This window comes from Mirounga angustirostris, unplaced genomic scaffold (assembly GCF_029215605.1).
Source record: "Mirounga angustirostris isolate CCGP_5_RB_7025 unplaced genomic scaffold, mMirAng1.0.hap1 SCAF_4, whole genome shotgun sequence".
NCBI classification, from domain to species: domain Eukaryota; kingdom Metazoa; phylum Chordata; class Mammalia; order Carnivora; family Phocidae; genus Mirounga; species Mirounga angustirostris.
In genome coordinates this window covers 99,042,185-99,061,895 of record NW_026991712.1, presented here as the reverse complement: position 1 = coordinate 99,061,895, position 19,711 = coordinate 99,042,185, and the positions used below count along the sequence as shown (strand labels likewise).

The 19,711-nt window shown below is 40.7% G+C and overlaps 1 protein-coding gene across 1 annotated transcript in view; it reads left to right on the top strand.

Moving 5' to 3' along the window:
- GNAI3 (G protein subunit alpha i3) overlaps positions 1–19,711 on the top strand; it is a 53,392-nt gene that overhangs the window by 8,685 nt on the left and 24,996 nt on the right. The window lies entirely within an intron of this gene.

Genomic DNA, 19,711 nt, shown 5'->3' with positions numbered 1-19,711 from the left:
TACACAGATAATGTAGTTCTGATGTATGTGTTAGGATAATGCAGTCTTAAACTTTTCATGGAAGTTATTTTAATTTTGAGTTATGTATTTTTGAAAATAAACATTGAATTACTTCAGTTTAATGATATAAATCTCTTTCTCCATTTTTCAGCATTAATAAATCCTCACATATTTTGGTTCATTTCAGGTTGTTAAAAACTAATTTCCTTCCTTCCATCCTCTGCCTTTTTTTTTTTTTTTAAGATTTTATTTATTTGGGAGAGTGCAAGCACGAGAGATCATGGGGGGTGGGGAAGCAGACTCCCCACTGAGCAGGGAAGCCTGAGGCTCAGGGCTCTATCCCAGGACTGTGACCTGAGCTGGCAGAAGCTTAACCGACTGGGCCACCCAGCCACCTCTCTTCTCTGCCTTTTTTTTTTTTTTTTTAAGATTTTATTTATTTGACAGAGAGAGACACAGCAAGAGAAGGAACACAAGCAGGGGGAGAGGGAGAAGCAGGCTTTCCGGGGAGCAGGGAGCCCGATGCCGGGCTTGATGCCAGGACCCTGGATCATGACCTGAGCCAAAGGCAGACGCTTAACTACTGAGCCACCTAGGCGCCCTTCTTCTCTGCTTTTAAGAAGAGAAATACATTTCTTACCCTTTTATTTTTGTTATTATGGTAATAACTAAAATCCACATTCACGTCCTCATCAATGTTTGTAGTTTTTTGAGTTTTTCTAGATTACCTGCAAGGATTTTGTGTGTAAAGATTTTATTTATTTATTTGACAGAGAGCACAAGCAGGAGGAACAGCAGAGGGAGAGGGAGAAGAAGGCTCCCTGCTCAGCATGGGGCTTGATCCCAAGACACCGGGATCATGACCTGAGCCGAAGGCAGACTCTTAACCAACTGAGCCAGCCAGGCACCCTTACAAGTTTTTTTAATAAACTTTTTATTCTGCAATAATTTCACATTTATAGGAAAGTTGCGGAGATGTATGAACGTAGAGTACCTTTATACGCTTCACCTGGTTTCCCTTAATGTTGACATCTTACATAGCTATGGTACATTTGTCAACACTGCACAATATTGGTACATATCAGTGCACAGTATTGGTGCATTAATGTTAACTAAACTACATACTTTATTTGGATTTCAACAGTTTTTCCACTAATGTTCTTTTTCTGCTTCAGGATCCAATTTAGGACACTGCATTGCATTTAGTCAAGGCTATGTTTTGTTGAGCTTTTTGGTTTTCAGTGTTGCAGTATCCCCAAGGAGGCTCATTTATTAACTTATTTATGATTTGGTATCTCTGATCACCTTTTATGTGCACAGGTACTTTCTTAGCCTGGAGATAAATGAGAGATAGACAAAACTCTTAAGCAGTTAAAGTTGTGGAGATATAGGAGTAAACGGTGGTTAACATGTGTGGAATGTGGTTACAGGAGTAGCTGATTTGGGAAGGAGGAAAAAGAAACATGTCAGGGAAGTCCTCCCAGAGGAGGTGACATCTGAGATGGACCTTGAGGGATAAATAGGAACTCTGAAGACAAAGACCAGAGGGAAGTGCATCCAGACAGAGGGAGTAATATGTACAAAGGCTCAGAAATATGAGTGAGCAGATTGTTAGATTTGCCTGGGATAAAGGGTTGGTATAGGAGGAGCATGGGAGATGAGGCTGGAAAGGTGTGCAGGGGATTTGGAGAGATTTTTTTGTTTTTTTTTTAAGATTTTATTTTTATGTATTTGACAGAGAGATAACGAGAGCAGGAACACAAGCAAGGGGAGTGGGAGAGGGAGAAGCAGGCTTCCCGCCGAGCAGGGAGCTTGATGTGGGGCTCGATCCCAAGACCCTGGGATCATGACCTGAGCCGAAGGCAGGCGCTTAACGACTGAGCCACCCAGGCGCCCCTGGAGAGTGTGGATTTGAATTTTTAGTAGCTGTCTTTTAAGTCATATTTTATTTTATAGATAGAGATAAATATGGATGTAATTTGGGGGAGATCATTTAGGGACTTTGCATTCTCCTCCCTCATTCCACTACTAATTTATGCTGTCACAAAAGGTTAGTAAAAGTAAATACATATATGAACCCCAAACTTTTGAGTTTTGACTTACAGCACCGATGAACATTTATATGATAAGGGAAGTTGAAATTGTAGGAATCCTTATGATCTGGCAACTGAGTTTATAATGTTTTGCTATTTGTGGATTTTTAAAATGTGGTATTTGCATTTGATAAATAGATGTGTAGACAAGTGCTGTATGCTGCCATCAGTGTTTGGGAGACTTAGGTAGGGATATGATTCTAACATTTTTAAGTGTAAAATTTGGGGATATATGGGTTTTGGTGAACGGATGTAACATTACAATTAACTTTGGAGGACATCTCCATTACGTATAAAAATTTATTTGTATGGGTTAAAACTGAGTATTTAACATTTCTTTTTTTTTTTTTTTAAAGATTTTATTTATTTGACAGAGACACAGCGAGAGGGGGAACACAAGCAGGGGGAGTGGGAGAGGGAGAAGCAGGCTTCCCACTGAGCAGGGAGCCCTATGCGGTGCTCGGTCCCAAGACCCTGGGATCATGGGATCATGACCTGAGCCGAAGGCAGACGCTTAACGACTGAGCCACCCAGGAGCCCCTTTTACAGTTCTATTCACAAGAAAATTTTGAGGCAGTGGTAGAATGAAATACACCTTTGTAAAAATAGTTTTCAGTCATGTCCGATGTACGTACCGTATAATTTAGCGTTAGCACAAAAATGGCTATTTGTTGCCCTGCTTTTAAAGAAATAAAAGGAAACTTACTCACCAGGGCCCAAAATTAGAACATTGAGGTAGCCAGAGGATAATCCCTCTCCTTGCTCACAAATAACTGCTCCCTTAAGCATTCTTTTTATATTCCACAAAAGTGAAGAAGAAACCCCACTCTCCTTCTTAGTTGGCCAGTTGCCCAAAGAGAACACATGATCCTTAGCAACACTCAAGTTACCTTTTTCATATTCTCAAGTGATAACATTTTGAGGAGAGCTATGTGGCTAAGTGAGCTGTTCTTTCCCCCCCCCCCCCTTTAATCCAGGATTTCACACACTGTGATCTTGCAGTTTAGGATGACCTTTTCTGTATTTTCTAGTGCAGATTCCTCAGCTAATCTGATTGGTTTTATTCATCTTTTGGAGCTCAATCTGATTGGTTTTATTCATCTTTTGGAGCTCGTTCACACAGGGTGTAGGCCCTCTGTAAGCCTATGACTGGGTAATTCCTGCGTCAGGTATTTACCCCTGACCCAATCACAGAGAGGGGCATGACTCAGTCATGTAGGCGATTGCCCACTGAGGAAGCTAAGTAGGGATTTCTCTAGGGGTTATAGGTAGGCATATATTCTGAAACTATGTTTAATATATCAGTTAAGGGTTTTTATGTTTTGTTTTGTTTTGTTTTTAAAAGATTTTGTTTATTAGGGAGAGAGAAAGAAAGAGAACCAGAGCACTAGCTGGGGGAGGGCAGAGGGAGAAGCAGATTGCTGGCTAACCACAGAGCCCACACAGGAACCCAAGATCACGACCTGAGCTGAAGTCAGATGCTTAACTGACTGAGCCACCCAGGCCACCCCTATATCAGTTAAGTTTTATCAAAACTTCTTATATGTGCTTTAAGCCTTTTTGGTTGTTAGTATGTGATTGCTTTCCAGAAAAATCTTTTTCAGGGCGCCTGGATGGCTCAGTCTCTTAAGCATCCAGCTCTTGATTTTGGCTCAGGTCATGATCTCAAAGTTGTGAGATCCAGCCCCAAGTCAGGCTCCATGCTGGTCCTGGAGCCTGCTTGAGATTCTCTCTCCCTCTCCAAAGGAAAAAAAAAAATCTTTTTCACAGAAGAGATCCATTATCTCTGTCCCAATCACAATGTACTGCCATTTTTTACCTTTAATATATTCATGCATTTATTCATTCACTGAACAAGTATTTGAGTACTGTGTTTTGTGCACTCTTTTAGGTGCTGGGATACAGGATGTTCAGGACGGATTTGTAGCAGTTTATTTCACTGAAGTGGATGGTGGGTGCAAGGGAGCTGGGGCAGGGTTTGAGAAGTTTAGAGGGGATTAAGGAGAATAGGAGGCTTGTGAGTGAGTCCAAATTTATTGTCAGGTGTAGTTGTGGGGTGAGAGTTGAAAGCTTAGCCAGGAATGGGCGTGGGGCTGAATAAAGATAGCAGAGGAATGGAAATCTGTTTCTGTTAACTGCCCACATTGAAAATTCCATTCATTGCAGCTGGCATTTACAAAATGTGATTAGGCAACTACTGAATCTCATAGAAACTCAAGCCATTCATCCCACAGTTATTATATGCCTACTCTGTCCTAGATATGGGGGGGGGGTGGTAGTAGAAACAAAAAGAAGGTACTGTTGTGCTTTCGAGGAGTGAGCTTTTTTGAGTTTAGGACTAAGGGAGTCCTTAAACAGGTACAAACCCAAGTAATTACAATAATTTGGCCAGGTATTAGTGTTGTGGTGTTTGACACTAAGCCGTAGGGCCAGGTTGAGCCTTGTCAAGGTGCCCTTGAGGAAGAAGTACACAGATGTGAAAGGGTTTTCAGGTCATACTAGAGTTTCATTACCATTTTCATCAAAATCAAGAAAACCAATTAGCAGTTTATGAAAAGCAGGATTAGGATCTGGAAAGATTGTCAAATAATTTTTTTTTAGAATAGCCAGACTTGGCTAGAGATAAAAAGAGGCTGGGAAGGACAGTTTGGGACTTAGTTTTAGAAATTAATCTCTAGGACTCATGCTGAAAGGGAAGAAAACGTGTCAGCCATCAGAATGGGAGTAATACCTCTGTTGAGAGGGAATGCAGGAGGTTTCAGCAAAGAGTTGAAGTTTGAGTTAAATAAGGTTTTCAAGGATGTTCATAGTAGAGGCTTGGCACGCTTAGAGGGACAGTGGGCTGGGTAAAGAGATTATTCTGATATTTTAGACTGTGGAAACTTGCTAATTTCACACGAAAAATAGATCTAACTTCGCCATGAAACCACACATTTCTTAACTTATTTGTATTTGTGTCCAGCAGTTCTAGGCACATATAAGAGACATGTTTGTTTAAAAAAAAAAAAAAATGAACAACAATTTTAATTTGCTTTATAATGTTTTTCCCATCTGTAATCTGCTAACCTTTTCTTTTATTGAATTAGGGGGCAACTGGTTTTTGTATTAAGTATGGTACATTGAAAAGCATCTTGAATGAAATGTCATTTTTAACTTTAATCTGAATTTTTACTCAGTTACTTATGCCTGTCAATAAAAAGAAATCAGTGGGAGCAATAGATAAGCTTATTATTGGAAATAGTATGGACTGTGCTGCTGTGATCTTTTGTTAGAGATACATTTTTTCTTAGGAATAGCAACCTAACTTGAATATTCTGTTAGTTTGAGACTGTGTAATTATAGAATACCCCCTCAAGCATGAGTATAGAAGGTTGGCTGCCAGACAGCTCTTCCTTACATTGCTGCACTCTTTAATTCTTTGTATTCTTTGTGCCCTCTTGATCAGGAGTGTGTGATTGGAGAGCAGGCTGATCACTGTATTATGGCAGCTATTTTGAATGGTTGGGTTAATAGGAAGATGTGGATCCGTGGTTTGATTGGAAGCCTCCGTGTGTCAGAAGTAGAGATTTCATCTGCTTTTAGCATTATAATTGTAGGCATAGAATGTGAGAGAGCAACCATAGGGCACATCTAGGCCAAAACCCTTCATATGTTATATATATAAGGAGATAGGCATTGTGAAGTTAGGTGACTTGCTCAAGATCACATAGCTAGTCATGGTAGAGTTAGGACTAAAATCTACTCTTCCATTGAATTTATTACTACATGGTATTATTGACTGAAAAAATCTTTTTAAGTGAAGTTAGAAAAGTCAAATATATGTGCTGATCAAGCTTTCAACCTGCTGTGGGAGGAAGGCTGTCTATGCCTGTTCTTGTCATATGTTCCCATGCGTCTGGTAAGGGGTGGGGGGCATGGGTGGGCTGTAGAGAGACCAAGAAGAGTGCCTTGGTCTAGCGCTCGCTAGAGTGTTACCTAAAAATAGTGCTGTATTGGGACTTAGCTGTGCAGACCTCCAGAAAGAGGGCTATGTCCTAGTTATAATGTGTGCTTTTAGAAATCTCAGGATTTCTCCACAGAAACGAGTATTTAAAAGGAAAGGAGATGTTTCGGTTGCTCCTGGAATAAACCACTAGTACACAAGATAGTGGTAGAGGAATCTTTGAGGAGCGTTCAAGGAAAAGCGATAAGTACAGATGGCTGGCAAGTGTGGGAGAGGAGGTAGTTACACAGGACTATCTAGGGGTTGAAAATATCTTTAAGGAAGAGAGTGTTTTTGTTCCTCATGGTGGGATGGAGAAAATGATTAATGCTTTGACATAGTTTGCTGTGGCATTTAGGTTCTAAGTTGCTGTTTTAGGGTGTGAATCCAGACTCCATTTAGGGTTTTATTGTGAACTAGCTGATAAGTAGTTGTATCATTTCTGCTGGGATTTTGAACCAACATCAATATCTAGAGTTTTTATTAAATTAAACTTTTGGGAACTTAACATTACTTGGTGGTATTCCAAACAGTGAAAACAGCATTCACGAATAGTAGTTGGGTAACATTTATTGAATCCCTACTACGGGCCAGGTACTAGTAGCTCCAAGCATCTCCAGTTGACCCTTGTTTTACAGATAAGGAAATTCATTGTGCCTGAAGGCACAGGAAGATAAAAGCATAATGTGCTTCCTTAGACTGGCTTTAAGTTTTCTTTTAATCAAAGTGAAAGAAGAAAAAGAAGGCATCAGGTGACACAATGTTTTTGAGTATCAGCCGTCTTTTAGGGTTAATTTTTATTTATTAAAGATTTTATTTGAGAGAGAGTGAGAGGAGAGAACAAGAGTTGGGGTGGGGGGCTGCAGAAGGAGAGGGAGAAGCAGACTCCCCACTGAGCAGGGAGCCCCACTGGGCTCGATCCTGGGACTCCAGGAATGACCTGAGCCAAAGACAGACGCTTAACCGACTGAGCCACCCAGGTACCCCTAGCGTTAATTTTTAAGATCAGTGTGTATGGGGCACCTGGGTGGCTCAGTCGGCTAAGCATCTGCCTTCGGCTCAGGTCGTGATTCCGGGGTCCTGGGATCAGAGTCCTGAATTGGGCTCCCCTCTCAGCGGGGAGTCTGCTTCTCCCTCTGCCCCTCCCCCTGGTTCATGCTCTCTCTCTCTCTCAAAACTGAATAAATAAAATCTTTAAAAATAAATAAAATCAGTGTGTATTTAAGTTGAATGTGTTTACGCATGGTAATGATTTACTTATATTAGTAATTCACTGGCCTATAAAAATTTTGCAAAGACATTATCACCATCTCTTGTTTTTCATACCCACAATGTGTATGTTATGAGAAGAAGTAGGGAGAACACGTGATGGTGCCTGCTCTCCAGGAGCTCCTTAAAAATAAAATTTAGGACGTTTTTAGATAAATTAGTGTTTTTACAGTAGCGTGTGTACTGGTGAATTATTTTTCTCCTGACCTTCTTGGTGATTATACTCACCTGCACACATACTTCTTACTCATTCTATTTTTTTTAAGATTTTATTTATTTATTTGACAGAGCAAGCACAGCAGGGGGGAGTGGCAGAGGGAGAGGGAGCCTGATGCAGGACTCATCCCAGGACCCTGGGATCATGACCTGAGCTGAAGGCAGACACTTAACCGACTGAGCCACCAGGTGCCCCTGTTTGATTGTTAATAAGGTTTTCTGAATTAATTCTACCCCTTCATCCTCTGCAGATTGCCTGCCTTCTTTTATTGAGAAGACCGTCTAACTTGGATCTTTCTCTCCTTTTTCTCTCAAAAATCTCTATAGCTTCCCCCTTCATCCTTTCTTCCTCTTTATATAAGATGTCCTTTAGATATATATTGTTTTAAGGATGAGTCTTCTAAGTTGAACTGATTCCATTCCCTCCTGTTGCTGGGACCTTTCAGACTTTTTTTCCTCTGTAAATCCTATCCCCTGCCCATTTCCTTCCCTCCTGCCTGAAGTCATCATCAGTTCCTCCCTCTCCAAGCCATAGGTTGGTTCTTTGCAGTTCCTTTGTATCCATTCCATTCTTTGTTTCTGTAATGTTACTACCCTGGTAGATTGAAGATGGACAAATGAATCTTTCCTTAAATTTGTGATGAAGTTTGAAGAAAGGTAGATTAAAAGATGTAAAAAAAAAATTAGGAAGTTCCAAACATCACATAATATGTATTGGGGGTGGGAGATGAGATGTGGGAAGCAGTTTAAAACCTAAGCGTGAGATGTTATTAGAGAGGGAACTTACTACCAAAGCACTGGAGCACAGAGAATTGAAGTAAAAATGAAGAGTTCAGACCTAATAAGAAAGGGTTATAGAAAATGTTAGAGAATTACTAGTGCCATTTGGAAATGATAAGAAAAGAAGAGGGGCTTTGAGCTGGAAGTTTGAGAATACTACAGCAGTAACATACAGTAGGCGCAGTGTCAGCTCGGCCATGTGAAGAGTAGAAAGGATTAATTTGAGAAATGCATAAGAAGACAGGTTTCATTACAGCTTGATGTAAGGAGAGAAGATGATTCTTAGATTTCGTACTTGGAAGAAAGGTAAGGTGGTGGCATTTTTCTTGCTGGTCTGGAAGCAGAATGGGTCAAAGACTTGGTATAAAGCAATTCTTTTTTTTTTTTTTTTTTTGCAGTTCATTCTTTCTATAAAATGCCCTGGAACACTCAATAAGATAAATCTTATATTTACTTCTGTGGTCAATAAGAGGTGCCTTCAGGAGGTGTAACTGGATGCCTAGTAAAAGCTTGGGTGAATATATGTAGTGTGATACTAAAGAGAAAGACAAAGTGACATTTTATCAGGGATGAGAGAGTCAGGGCAACATACTTCTTTGAAATCAGCACCTTCATAGGATAGAACTAGATGAGATGGATAGAAATTGATTCTGAGAATAATAGACATACTATTTTCATTCAGTCCAACATAAATGGTAGAAATCCTGTTTTCAGGGGCCCCTAGGTGGCTCAGTTGTTAAGCATCTGCCTTCGGCTCTGTCATGATCCCAGGATCCTGGGATCGAGCCCTGCATCGGGCTCTCTGCTTAGCAGGAAGCCTGCTTCTCCCTCTCCCACTTGCCCTGCTTGTATTTCCTCTCTCGCTATGTCTCTCTGTGAGATAAATAAAATCTTAAAAAAAAAAAGTAAAAGAAATCCTGTTTTCAATATGTAAAAGAATGGTGAACATTACTTCATTAATCTCTGCTTTACCTAGTAAATTTAGTAGCTGGTGCTAACATGGGATCATTCTGGGAATTCTGTGTTTTAAACTAGTATTTATTTATTTTTTTTAATTTTTATTGTTATGTTAATCACCATACATTACATCATTAGTTATAGATGCAGTGTTCCATGACACCCAGTGCTCCATGCAGAACGTGCCCTCTTTAATACCCATCAGCAAGCTAACCCATCCTCCCACCCCCCTCCCCTCTAGAACCCTGTTTGTTTTTCAGAGTCCATCGTCTCTCATGGTTCGTTTCCCCCTCTGATTTCCCCCCCTTCGTTCTTCCCCTCCTGCTATCGTCTTCTTTTTTTTTTTTCCTTAACATATATTGCATTATTTGTTTCAGGGGTACAGATCTGAGATTCAACAGTCTTGCAAAATTCACAGTGCTTACCAGAGCACATACCCTCCCCAGTGTCTATCACCCAGTCACCCCATCTCTCCCACCCCACCCCCACTCCAGCAACCCTCAGTTTGTTTCCTGAGATTAAGAATTCCTCATATCAGTGAGGTCATGTTACATGCCTTTCTCTGTTTGACTTATTTTGCTCAGCATAATACCCTCCAGTTCCATCCACGTCGTTGCAAATGGCAAGATCTCATTCCTTTTGATGGCTGCATAATATTCCATTGTATATATATACCACATCTTCTTTATCCATTCATCTGTCGATGGACATCTTGGCTCTTTCCACAGTTTGGCTATTGTGGACATTGCTGCTATAAACATCGGGGTGCACGTACCCCTTCGGATCCCTACATTTGTATCTTTGGGGTAAATACTCAGTAGTGCAATTGCAGGATTGTATGGTAGCTCTGTTTTCAACTTTTTGAGGAACCTCCATACTGTTTTCCAGAGTGGCTGCACCAGCTTGCCTTCCCACCAACAGTGTAGGAGGATTCCCCTTTCTCCGCATCCCCGCCAACATCTGTCATTTCCTGACTTGTTAATTTTAGCCATTCTGACTGGTGTGAGGTGGTATCTCACTGAGGTTTTGATTTGGATTTCCCTGATGCCAAGCGATGTTGAGCACTTTTTCATGTGTCTGTTGGCCATTTGGATGTCTTCTTTGGAAAAATGTCTGTTTATGTCTTCTGCCCATTTCTTGATTGGATTCTTTGTTCTTTGGGTGCTGAGTTTGATAAGTTCTTTATCGATTTTGGATACTAGCCCTTTATCTGATATGTCATTTGCAAATATCTTCTCCCATTCTGTTGTCTTTTGGTTTTGTTGACTGTTTCTTTTGCTGTGCAAAAGCTTTTTATCTTGATGAAGTCCCAATAGTTCATTTTTGCCCTTGCTTCCCTTGCCTTTTGCGATGTTTCTAGGAAGAAGTTGCTGTGGCTGAGGTTGAAAAGGTTGCTGCCTGTGTTCTCCTTTAGGATTTTGATGGACTCCTATCTCACGTTTAGGTCTTTCAATCATTTTGAGTCTATTTTTGTGTGTGGTGTAAGGAAATGGTCCAGTTTCATTCTTCTGCATGTGGCTGTCCAGTTTTCCCAACACCATTTGTTAAAGAGACTGTCTTTTTTCCATTGGACATTCTTTCCTGCTTTGTCAAAGATTAGTTGACCATAGAGTTGAGGGTCCATTTCTGGGCTCTCTATTCTGTTCCATTGATCTATGTGTCTGTTTTTGTGCCAGTACCATACCTGTTGATGATTACAGCTTTGTAATAGACCTTGAAGTCCGGAATTGTGATGCCACCAGCTTTGCTTTTCTTTTTCAACATTCCTCTGGCTATTCGGGGTCTTTTCTGGTTCCATACAAACCTTAGGATTATTTGTTCCATTTCTTTGAAAAAAGTGGGTGGTATTTTGATGGGGATTGCATTGAATGTGTAGATTGCTCTAGGTAGCATTGACATCTTCACAATATTTGTTCTTCCAATCCATGAGCATGGAACGTTTTTCCATTTCTTTGTGTCTTCCTCAATTTCTTTCATGAGTATTTTATAGTTTTCTGAGTACAGATCCTTTGCCTCTTTGGTTAGATTCATTGCTAGATATCTTATGGTTTTGTGTGCAATTGTAAATGGGATCAACTCCTTAATTTCTCTTTCTTCTGTCTTGTTGTTGGTGTATAGGAATGCCACTGATTTCTGTGCATTGATTTTATATCCTGCCACTTGACTGAATTCCTGTATGAGTTCTAGCAGTTTTGGGGTGGAGTCTTTTGGGTTTTCCACATAAAGTATCATATCATCTGCAAAGAGTGAGAGTTTGACTTCTTCTTTGCCTATTTGGATGCCTTTGATTTCTTTTTGTTGTCTGATTGCTGTGGCTAGGACTTCTAATACTATGTTGAGTAGCAGTGGTGATAGTGGACATCCCTGCCGCGTTCCTGACCTTAGGGGGAAAGCTCTCAGTTTTTCCCCATTGAGAATGATATTCACTATAGGTTTTTCATACATGGCTTTTATGATATTGAGGTACGTACCCTCTATCCCTATACTCTGAAGAGTTTTGATCAAGAAAGATGCTGTACTTTGTCAAATGTTTTTTCTGCATCTATTGAGAGGATCATATGATTCTTGTTCTTTCTTTTGTTAATGTATTGTATCACGTTGATTGATTTGCGGATGTTGAACCAACCTTGCAGCCCAGGGATAAATCCCACTTGGTCGTGGTGAATAATCTTTTTAATGTACTGTTGGATCCTATTGGCTAGTATTTTGGTGAGAATTTTTGCATCCATGTTCATCAGGGATATTGGTCTGTAATTCTCCTTTTTGATGGGGTCTTTGTGTGGTTTTGGGATCAAGGTAATGATGGCCTCATAAAAGGAGTTTGGAAGTTTTCCTTCCATTTCTATTTTTTGGAACAGTTTCAGAAGAATAGGTATTAATTCTTCTTTAAATGTTTGATAGAGTTCTCCCGGGAAGCCATCTGGCCCTGGGCTTTTGTTTGTTGGGAGATTTTTGATGACTGCTTCAATTTCCTTAGTGGTTAAAGGTCTGTTCAGGTTTTCTATTTCTTCCTGGTTCAGTTTTGGTAGTTGATACATCTCTAGGAATGCATCCATTTCTTCCAGGTTATCTAACTTGCTGGCATAGAGTTGCTCATAATATGTTCTTGTAATTCTATCTCTTTGGTGTTGGTTGTGATCTCTCCTCTTTCATTCATGATTTTGTTGATTTGGGTCATTTCTCTTTTCTTTTTGATAAGTCTGGCCAGGGATTTATCAGTCTTGTTAATTCTTTCAAAGAACTAGCTCCTAGTTTCATTGATCTGTTCTACTGTTCTTTTAGTTTCTATTTCATTGATTTCTGCTCTGATCTTTATTATTTCTCTTCTCCTGCTGGGTTTAGGCTTTATTTGCTGTTCTCTCTCCAGCTCCTTTAGGTGTAGGGTTAGGTTGTGTACTTGAGACCTTTATTGTTTCTTGAGAAAAGCTTGTATTGCTATATACTTTCCTCTCAGGACCGCCTTTGCTGCATCCCAAAGGTTTTGAATAGTTGTGTTTTCATTTTCCTTGATTTCCATGAATTTTTTTTAATTCTTCTTTAATTTTCTGGTTGACCCATTCATTCTTTAGTAGGATGCTTTTTAGCCTCCATGTATTTGAGTTCTTTCCGACTTTCCTCTTGTGATTGAGTTCTAGTTTCAAAGCATTGTGGTCTGAAAATAGGGAATGATCCCAGTCTTTTGGTACTGGTTGAGACCTGATTTATGACCTAGGATGTGATCGATTCTGGAGAATGTTCCATGGGCACTAGAGAAGAATGTGTATTCCGTTGCTTTGGGATGGAATGTTTTGAATATGTCTGTGAAGTCCATTTGGTCCAGTGTGTCATTTAAAGTCTTTATTTCCTTGTTGATCTTTTGCTTAGATGATCTGTCCATTTCAGTGAGGGGGGTGTTAAAGTCCCCCACTATTATTGTATTGTTGTCAATGTGTTTCTTTGCTTTTGTTCTTAATTGGCTTATATAATTGGCTGCTCCCATGTTAAGGGCATAGATATTTACAATTGTTAGATCTTCTTGTTGGATAGACCCTTTAAGTAGGATATAGTGTCCTTCCTCATCTCTTACTACAGTCTTTGGTTTAAAATCTAATTTGTCTGATATAAGGATTGCCACCCCAGCTTTCTTTTGGTGTCCATTAGCATGGTAAATGGGTTTCCCCCCCCCTTACTTTCAATCTGGGGGTGTCTTTGGGTCTAAAATGAGTCTCTTGCAGACAGCATATCGATGGGTCTTGTTTTTTAATCCAATCTGATAGCCTGTGTCTTTTGATTGGGGCATTTAGCCCATTTACATTCAGGGTAACTATTGAAAGATATGAATTTAGTGCCATTGTATTGCCTGTAAGGTGACTGTTACTGTATATTGTCTGTGTTCCTTTCTGGTCTATGTTGCTTTTAGGCTCTCTCTTTGCTTAGAGGACCCCTTTCAATATTTCTTGCAGGGCTGGTTTCGTGTTTGCAAATTCCTTTAGTTTTTGTTTGTCCTGGGAGCTTTTTATCTCTCCTTCTATTTTCATTGACAGCCTAGCTGGATATAGTATTCTTGGCTGCATATTTTTCTCATTTAGTGCTCTGAATATATCCTGCCAGTCCTTTCTGGCCTGCCAGGTCTCTGTGGATAGTTCTGTTGCCAATCTAATGTTTTTACCATTGTAGGTTACATATCTCTTCTCCCAAGCTGCTTTCAGGATTTTCTCTTTGTCTCTGAGACTCGTAAGTTTTACTATTAGATGTCGGGGTGTTGACCTATGTTTATTGATTTTGAGAGTGGTTCTCTGTGCCTCCTGGATTTTGATGCCTGTTTCCTTCCCCAAATTAGGGAAGTTCTCTTCTATAGTTTGCTCCAGTATACCTTCGGCCCCTCTCTCTCTTTCTTCTTCTTCTGGGATCCCAATTATTCTAATGTTGTTTCATCTTATGGTATCGTTTATCTCTCAAATTCTGCCCTCGTGATCCAGTAGTTGTTTATCTCTCTTTTTCTCAGCTTCTTTATTTTCCATCATTTGGTCTTCTGTATCACTGATTCTCTCTTCTGCCTCATTTATCCTAGCAGTTAGCGCCCCCATATTTGATTGCACCTCATTAATAGCCTTTTTGATTTCGACTTGGTTAGATTTTAGTTCTTTTATTTCTCCAGAAAGGGTTTCTCTAATAACTTCCATGCTTTTTTCAAGCCCAGCTAGTATCTTTAAAGTGATGATTCTGAACTCTAGATCCGACATCGTACTAATGTCTGTATTGAGTAGGTCCCTGGCAGTCGGTACTACCTCTTGTTCTTTTTGTTGAGGTGATTTTTTCCATCTTTTCATTTTGTCAAGAGGAGAATAGATTAATGAGAAAATATACTCTAAGCAAATCAGAAAAGACCTGAAGCAGGGGGAAAAGAAAGGGAAAGAGAGAAAAAAGAAAAAGAAAAAAAAAGATAAAGATAAAAACAAACAAAAACAGAACAAAACAAAAAAACAGAACATGATCAAATATGATCAGGCTGGTACATAGATCAGTGCCATACACTAGATTTTGGGTGTATTTTGGTCTGTTAGAAGAAAGTGCCTCCGAAAATTTTAAAGAAAGAAAAACTTATATATGTATAAAAATAAGGGTTGATATGATGAAGGGATGGAATATTACTGTAAAGATGAAATTATAAAAAATTTTATAAAAGGAATTGATAAGCTGTTTGAAAAAAGAAAGAAGAGGATTTAAAAAAAAAGAAAAGAAAAGGGAGAGAATGTGATCAGGCAGGAGAGTAGGAAAAAACCATACACTAGAGATTTAGGGTATATTTTGATCTGTTAGAAGAAACTATCTCAAAATTTTAAAGAGAGAACAACTTATATATATATGCCAAAAATACGGGTAACTACTGTGAAGGGATAGAATATGATTGTAAAAATGAAAAATAAAAATGTTTTTTAAAAAAGGGATTGATAAGATGTTGGTTGAAAAAGGGAAAAAGAAAAATTAAAAAAAAAAAAAGTTAAAAAAAATTAACTTTGAAAGACTAAAGAATCATGGTAAAAAGCCATGGATTCTATGTGCATTATTCTCCTACCGCTGGAGTTCTGCTGTTCTCATTGATCTGTAAACTTGGTTTTGGCTGGCTGTTCTTGCTGATCTTCTGGGGGAGGGGCCTGTTGCCATGGTTCCCAAATGTCTTTGCTGGAGGCGGAATTGCCCCGGAATTGCCCCGCCCTTGCCCGGTCAGGGCTAAGTAATCTGCTGGGGTTTGCTCTCCGGAGCTTTTGTTCCCTGCAAGCTTTCTGTACAGCTTTGGAGGAGGAGAGTGGAAAATGGTGGCCTCGCAATCTCCGCCCCGGAGGAGCCGAGAACTCGGGGCCCAGCTCCTCAGTGAGTCCCCAGAGAAAAGCAGTCAGTCGCTCCCGTCTCCCCGGTCTCCGGCCTCACTGCATGCTCACCCGGCCTGCGACCGAGGGAGGATTTCTATTTCTGGCACCCGACCCCGTGTGGAGTCTCCAAACCCAGCAGGTCCCTGTGGTGTGCTCCCATGCCGCTCCTCCCCGGGGAGGAAGGGGAGTCTCCCTGGATCTGCGGCGTGTTGGGTCCCTGCTGGAGGAGCAGTGGCCCGACTGTGCCGCGGATCATGGTTTATGGCAACCCCGAGCTGAGAGCCCGCGCCTGGGCTCCGTCTCTGCAGCCGGCTTCCCTGCTCCAATACCTGGGAGCTCTGCCGCACTCAGGCACCCCCGGTCTTTCTGTGACCCTGAGGGTCCTGAGACCACACTGTCCCGTGAGGGTTCCACCCCCAGCTTAGCCACTGGAGCGACGTCCCTCAGCGGAGCCGACTTCTAAAAGTTCTGATTTTGTGCTCCGTGGCTCTATCGCTTGCCAGAAGCGGCCGACGGAGGCCCCTTCCCCGCCGTCTATCCTCCTGAATATTGCCTCGGATTCACTTCTCTGCACGTCCTACCTTCCAGAAAGTGGTCGCTTTTCTGTTCAGAGAGTTGTTGCTATTCTTTTCTTCGATCTCCTGTTGAGTTTGTAGGTGTTCAGAATGGTTTGATCCCTATCCAGCTTCATTCCTGAGACCAGACGAAATCCAGGTCTCCTACTCCTCTGCCATCTTGCTCCGCCCCCTAAACTAGTATTTAAAATATAGTTGGTAAGCTTTTGTATTCTCTTCTTCAGAATTGAATCAGTTTTTTTTTGTAGATATGCATGGGAGAAAACACTATTTTAAAAGATTTATTTCAGAGAGAGAGAGAGAGCAGGCACGCAGGCAGGCGAGCCGAAGTGGGGAGAGGGGGTGGGCAGAGGGAGAGGGAGAGAATCCTCAAGCAGATTCCTTACTGAGCACAGAGCCTGAGGGGATGCAGGGCTCAGTCCCAGGACCCTGAGATCATGACCTGAGCCGAAATTAAGAGTTGGCTACTCAACCGACTGAGCCACCCAGGCTCCCCTGGAGAAAGCACTTCTTTCTAACAGTATCATTTAAAAAGTTCTTTGTGGGGGCACCTGGGTGGTTCAGTCAGTTAAGCAACTGCCTTAGGCTCAGGTCATGGTCCCAGGGTCCTGGGATGAGTCCCACATCGGGCTCCTTGCTCAGCAGGGAGCCTGCTTCTCCCTCTGCCGTTCCCCCTGCTTGGGCTCTCTCTCTGACAAATAAAATCTTTTAAAAAAAAAAAAGTTCTTTGTGTGTTACATAAATAGTGCTACTGCTAATTATTATTAGATGATAAGAGCAGAGGTAAAGTCAAATTGAGATGTCCTTTTTGAGTCTGTAAAAATGTAGGTGCTTGGAATTTTTAAATTATTTGAATTTTATTTTAACTAACAGTTTGGTTGATAGAGTTGAGAAATATTTATTAAAGGATCATGCTTATTAAGCACTGGTAATGTATCTGTTCAACAATACTTACTTGCCTAGCCAATTTATGTCACGCCCAGTTCTAGGCCCTGGGAATACAAGGATGAATAAACCATTATGGGGTTTATATTTTAGTTGGATAGGAAATGAACAAATTGTAACGTGAAGTGATAAGTGCTTTTGAAAAAATATAACCTAGAGTGAGGAGAGAGAGTATGATGGAGTGGGGACTATTTAGATAGATTAGTCAGGGAAGGCTGTTTTGAGGGAAGAAGAAAATCTTGTAAAAAGTTACTCTGGGCAGATGGAATAGTAAATGGCGAAGAGCATGAGTCAGGATCTAGCTCATTGAGAACCAGTTTGGTATGTTGGAAGAAAGGCAAGAAAACTGGTCTGACAAGAGCAGAGAGAATGAAGTGGAGAATGATAGGAATTGAGGGTAAAGTGATCGGCAGGGGCAGAGCATGTTTGACCTTATTGCCCATGGATTTTATTTTGAGTGTACTGTTGACATACGACATGGAGTTAGGGGTGTCAGCACCCCCCCCGCCACATACTGGAAAATCTTCATATAACTTTCTGACTCCCCTCAAAATTTAAATAATAGCCTACTGTTGATTGGCAGTCTTACTGATAATTTAGTCAGTTAGCATATATTTTATACGTTATATGTATCATATATTGCATTCTTACAATAAAGCTAGAGAAAAGAAACTTATGAAGAAAATATTACAATGCTGTACTGTACTTACCGGAAAAAAAAAGTCATGTATAAGTGGACCTGTGTAGTCCAAATCTGGGGGCAGAGTTGTGACATGATTTGATTTTTTACAAAGTTCAATGCAGCTACTGAGTGGAAAACTAGCCATAGGAAGGGCAAGGTCTCAAGCGGTGGACCATTTAGGAAGATTTAACAGTGATCTAGGCTTGTGGTTTCCAACGTATTCATGTGGTGCATAAAAAAAACTGTTAAGGGGCGCCTGGGTGGCTCAGTTCATTAAGCGTCTGCCTTCGGCTCAGGTCATGATCCCAGGGTCCTGGGATCGAGCCCCGCATCGGGCTCCCTGCTTGTAGGGAAACCTGCTTCTCCCTCTCCCACTCCCCCTGCTTGTGTTCCCTCTCTCGCTGTCTCTGTCAAATAAATAAATAAAATCTTAAAAAAAAAAAAAAAACAACCAACTTACAACTGTATTTATACTTATTTTTTTTAATTAAGCTTTATTAATATTTGATATACATATTGGTACTGGCACCCACATTCCATTTGTATATTAGTTACATGTGACCCACCATTTTTGGCCTGAGCAACTGGGTGAGTGCTGGTATTTACTGAGATGGAAAACAGGGCAGAGCAGGGTTCGTTTGGGGGTAAGGATGGGGAAACAGTAACACAATTTGGGGCATTTTAGGTTTGAGATGCCTCTTAGACGTCTAATGAGATTTATCAGGTAGGTGGTTTAAATGTATGACCTGGAGCCAAGGTTAGAGATACAAGTTTGGAAATCATCAGCATAGAGGCAGTATACAACAACTTTGGAGCCAAACTGTGTGAATACAGATTTCAGCTTTGCCACTTACTGACTTGAATTGTGGACAAGTTAACTTGGCATCTCTCTGCTTCATTTACCCCACCTATAAAATGGAGATAATAAGTGTTTGCCTCACCGGGTTATTGTGAGAATTAAATGAATTAATAAAAGCAAAGTCCTTAGAACAGCATCTGGCATGCAGTACACACTAGATACTATGACTATCAGTTTAAGAATGGTGTTTAAGACCAGGAGATTAGATGAGATGACCCAGGGAATGAATGTAGGTAGAGAAAAGGGCCCAAGGAAGGAGTGCTCAAATAATATAACCTTTAAGATTCAGAGATAGGAGGGAGGAGACTGAGGAGTGGGGTAGGGGTCCAACCAGGAGGATGTGGGGTCTGGAAGCCTGCCTAGTGAAGAAAACATTTCAAGGGGAGAAATCATCATTGGATAAATTCTGCTCAAGAGTTTGAGTAAGATGAGGACCTGGAATTGATCAATAGGTTTGTTAAAATGGAAGTTGTTGGAGACCATGGGAAGTGGTTTCAGTTGGTGTTGGATATGAATATCTGATTGGAGTGGGTTAAGGAGAGAATTGGAAGTACAGAATTGGAGAACATGAGTATAGACAGAGGGGTTTTTCTATAAAGAGGAAGAGAGAAAATAGAGTGGTAGTCCACCAATATGTGCGGAGTCAAGGAAAGGTTGGAGTGGGGTGTGTATTGATTTAAAATGGAAGATAATGCAGCAAGTTTGTATACTGATTAGAGTTCCCCAGTGGGAAGAGAAAACTTCACATATGAGTGACATGGGATAGTTGCAGTAGCCAAGACCTAGAGTAGGTAAAATCAGGTGGTTTAGGGCACAGATGGAGGGATTAGTCTTAGATACTGGCAGAGACCCTTCATCCATTGATGAAGGTAGAGAATATTAGTGGGGATTACAGATAGATTGGTGGATTTGGTTTTTGAGTGCTTTAATTTTTCCAATAAAAGGCAAGATTATCAGGTGAGAGAAGTGGGAAGGAGTTTGTAAGGTTTGAGAGAGAGAGGAA